General features: G+C 47.0%; 1 pseudogene; it reads right to left on the reverse strand.

Annotated features, from left to right (window-relative positions):
- Positions 1-2,074: 2,074 nt before the first annotated feature.
- Positions 2,075-3,968, reverse strand: LOC141984482 (uncharacterized; annotated as a pseudogene).
- Between the last annotated feature and the right edge of the window lie 640 nt (positions 3,969-4,608).

A 4,608-nucleotide genomic window follows, 5' to 3' on the forward strand; every position in this document is an offset into this window, starting at 1 on the left:
AGGAAGCGAACAGTCACATCCTCACATTCCAAACTAGTCACATTGAAAGAAGGTGCTATTGGGCTGTTCTGAATACAATCCTGTCCTGATAATCCCTATCACCTCCAGAGAAAGGGAAGTGCCTAGAAAATGTAAAAGGAAACTTAGTTTGATAGCATCCTGTCTGGCAAGAACTCACTTATCAATAGCTGGGATGTGAAATCCTCACTTCTGTATTGTTTTGTCATTATAGTTCCCACTTTGCTATTGTTTGTCTGTATAATCTCTGTCTGGTTCTGTGATTGCTTCTGTCTGCTGTATAATTAATTTTGCTGGGTGTAATCTAATTAAGGTGGTGGGATATAATTGGTTAGCTAATCATGTTACAATATGTTAGGATTGGTTAGTTAAATTTCAGTAGAATGATTGGTTAAGGTATAGCTAAGAATATTACTATATAAAATTAGGGACAAACAGGAAGTAAGCTGGGATTCGAAAATAAGGAAAAAGGAACTTGTATTTAAGCTTGCTGGAAGTTCACCCCAATAAACATTGAATTGTTTGCACCTTCGGACTTCGGGTATTGTTGCTCTCTGTTCATGTGAGAAGGACCAGGGAAGTGGGAGAGTGAAGGAATAAGCTCTCTAACAATTATCATGCAGTGTATGCAGAACCAGCACCTGAAAAACCAGGCGAGGAGGCGACGGCAGCACAGTGATGAGGACAGGAACACAGATTTCTCTAAACCACGGTCCCCAGCAATTTGGAGATCATGGTGTTACTGGGGCAGGCTCATGCTATGGAACGCTGATTCTGGGCCTGGGAAACAAGCACAGAGTGGTGGGACCGCAGTGTTGCAGGTTTGGAATGATTCCCAGTGGCTCTGAAACTTTCCCATGCGTAAGGGCACTTTCATGGAACTTTGTGACTTGCTTTCCCCTGATCTGAAGCGCAAGAATACCAAGATGAGAGCAGCCCTCACAGTTCACAAGTGAGTGGCAATAGCCCTGTGGAAGCTTGCAATGCCAGACAGCTACTGGTCAGTTGGTAATCAATTTGGAATGGGCAAATCTACTGTGGGGGTTGCTGTGATGCAAGGAGCCAACGCAATCATTGAGCTGCTGCTATCAAAGGTAGTGATTCTGGGAAATGTGCAGGTCACAGTGGATGGCTTTGCTGCAATGGAATTCCCTAACTGTGGTGGGGCCATAGACGGAACCCATATCCCTATCTTGGCACCGGAGCACCAAGCCGGCGAGTACATAAACCGCAAGGGGTACTTTTCAATGGTGCTGCAAGCACTGGTGGATCACAAGGGACGTTTCACCAACATCAACGTGGGATGGCCGGGAAAGGTTCATGACTCTCGCGTCTTCAGGAACTCTGGTCTGTTTAAACGGCTGCAGGAAGGGATTTACTTCCCAGACCAGAAAATAACTGTTGGGGATGTTGAAATGCCTATAGTTATCCTTGGGGACCCAGCCTAGCCCTTAATGCCCTGGCTCATGAAGCCGTGCACAGGCACCCTGGACAGTAGTAAGGAGCTGTTCAACTATAGGCTGAGCAAGTGCAGAATGGTGGTAGAGTGTGCATTCGGACATTTAAAGGGTCACTGGTGCAGTTTACTGACTCACTCAGACCTCAGTGAAACCACTATTTCCATGGTTATTGCTGCTTGCTGTGTGCTCCACAATATCTGTGAGAGTAAGGAGGAGACGTTTATGGCAGGGTGGGAGGTTGATGCAAATCGCCTGGCCGCTGAATGCAGCCAGACACCAGGGCGGTTAGAAGAGCACAGCAGGAAACGCTGTGCATTAGAGAAGCTTTGAAAACCAGTTTCATGACTGGCCAGGGTACAGTGTGACACTTCTGTTTGTTTCTCCTTGATGAAAACCCACCCCCTTGGTTGCCTCTAAATTCCCTGTAAGCCACCAGCCCTCCCCCCTTCGATCACATCTTGCTTGCAAAGGAAATAAAGTCACTATCATTTAAAAAACACGTATTCTTTATTAATTGATTATAAAAATAGGGAGATAACTCACAAGGTAGCCTGGGTGGGGTGTGGAGGAGGGTAGGAGGGAAGGAAAAGGCCACTTTAAAACTTGTTGAATGCCAGCCTTCTGTTGCTTGGACTGTCCACTGGGGTGAGTGGTTGGGTGCCCGGAGCCTCCCGCCCTGCGTTCTTGGGAGTCTGGGTGAGGAGGCTATGGAACTTGCGGAGGAGGGAGGGCAGTTAAACAGGGGCTGCAGCGGCAGTCTGTGATCCCGCTGCCATTTGCAAACCTCCACCAGACACCGGAGCATGTCTGTTTGATCCCGCAATAGCCCCAGAGTTGCCTCATGCCTCCTCTGATCTTCCTGCCGCCACCTCTCCTCACGTTCATTGGTCGCTGTCCTGTACTCTGCTATTGTGTCCCTCCACACAGCTCTGTCAGTGCCGGACGACTGCATGAGCTCAGAGAACATTTCATCGCACATGTGTTTTTTTCGCTGCCATATTGGAGATAGCTTTTGGGACTGTGGAGGGAGGCTTGAAAAATTTGCAGCTGTTGGAGGAAAAAAAAAGGGAGTGAAGTATTTTAAAAGACACATTTTACAGAACAATGGCTATACTCTTTCATGGTGAACAACACTATTCACATTACATAGCACATGTGATTTTGGTACAAGATCGCATTTTGCATCTTATATTAAGTGCCTGCGGCTTTGGTGTTAGAGATCACACATGCAGTGCAGGGCAACAGAATTCGGCTTGCAGGTGGCCATGGTAAGCCATAGTCTTTCAGCTTGTGCAACCTTCACAACAGCAGCGCCCTCCTCTCCCATACTAAGCAAAGCCTGTTGAGTTAGCCATTTAGTGCTGTGGTTTTCCTGTTAATGTGCAGCAGCAGAAACCAAACTAACCCCCCCACATCCAATTCTCTGGGATGATCACTTTACCCCTCCCCCCCACCGTGTGGCTGGTATCAGGGAAGATCCCTGCTAGCCAAACACAAACAGCTCAGAGCCAATGCCCCCCTCGCCCCCATCACATTGCTAACTGCAGGGAGGATTTCTTTTCAGCCACAGGCAAACAGCCCAGTAGGAAAGGCCACCTCTGAATGTCCCCTTAATTAATTTCCCCTATTTCAACCAGGTTACCATGAACGATATCACTCTCCTGAGGATAACACAGAGAGATAAAGAACGGATGTTGCTTGAATGCCAGCAAACACTGGGACCATACACTGCCAGGCTTTGTCATGTCAGATTACTTGCTACTAGCATGGCATGGTAAAGTGTCCTAACATGGAGGATGGAATAAGGCTGCTCTCCCCAGAAACCTTCTGCAAAGGCTTTTAGAGTACCTCCAGGAGAGCTTCAGGGAGATGTCCCTGGAGGATTTCCGCTCCATCCCCAGACACGTTAACAGACTTTTCCAGTAGCTGTACTGGTCACGAATACACCCCAAGTCCTCAGGGCTACTTAATCATTAAAAAACTCTTGCTTTTATAACATGTATTATATTTTAAAAGGTACACTCACCAGAGGTCCCTTCTCCGGCTTCGTTGGGTTGGGAGGGTATTTCAGTCAGGGTGATAAAAAGATCCTGGCTGCTGGGGAGAATGGTGTGCTGTGTGCTCTCCTTAACCTTGTCCTCCATCATCGGAGTCCACGGACAGGGGTGGGGTAGTGGTGGCGGCCCCCCCTAGAATTGCATGCAGTTCAGCGTAGAAGCGGCATGTCTGGGGCTCTGTCCCGGAGCATCCGTTTGATTCTTTGGTTTTCTGGTACGCTTGTCTGAGCTCTTTAAGTTTCACGTGGCACTGTGTGGCATCTCTGCTGTAGCCTCTGTCCCTCATGGCCTCGGAGATTTTTTGAAATGTTTTGGCATTTTGTCTTTTGGAACGTAGTTCTGATAGCACGGATTCCTCTCCCCATACAGCGATCAGATCCAGTACCTCCTGTTCAGTCCATGCTGGAACTCTTTTTCGATTCTGGGACTGCATGGTCACCTGTGCTGATGAGCTCGCCTAGCCAAACAGCAAATGAGATTCAAAAGTTCCCGGAGCTTTTCCTGTACACCTGGCCAGTACATCCGAGTTCAGAGTGCTGTCCAGAGTGGTCACAATGGTGCACTGTGGGATAGCTCCCAGAGGCCAATACCTTCGAATTGCGTCCACACTAACCCTAATTCGAAATGGCAATGTTGATTTTAGCGCTAATCCCCTCGTTGGGGAGGAGTACAGAAATCGGTATTAAGAGCCCTTTATGTCGAAAAAAATGGCTTCATTGTGTGGACAGGTGCAGGGTTAATTCGATTTAATGCTGCTAAATCTGACAAACTCGTAACGTAGACAAGGCCTTAGAGAAGTGGGACTAGAGGCGTTAATTGCAGGGTGTGAGGTAAGAGTCAGATATAGAAGAAAAGGAAAATGTGGAAGGGAGAGAGGAAAAAGAAAAAAAATAAGGGATAGCACTCAGCAGCATATAAGTTTATTTTATAGAAAGTTTGCTGATAAAATTAGTCATCCAATCAAGGAGCAGAAAATCTATGAAGAGGTTTATATGATCATGGTGAAAAGTTAATAGCGAATAACCAAGATGAAGAATGCACAGGCTGAAATCTGTTTTGAAAATACATTCTTA

This window comes from Natator depressus, chromosome 3 (genome assembly GCF_965152275.1).
Source record: "Natator depressus isolate rNatDep1 chromosome 3, rNatDep2.hap1, whole genome shotgun sequence".
Lineage (NCBI taxonomy): Eukaryota > Metazoa > Chordata > Testudines > Cheloniidae > Natator > Natator depressus.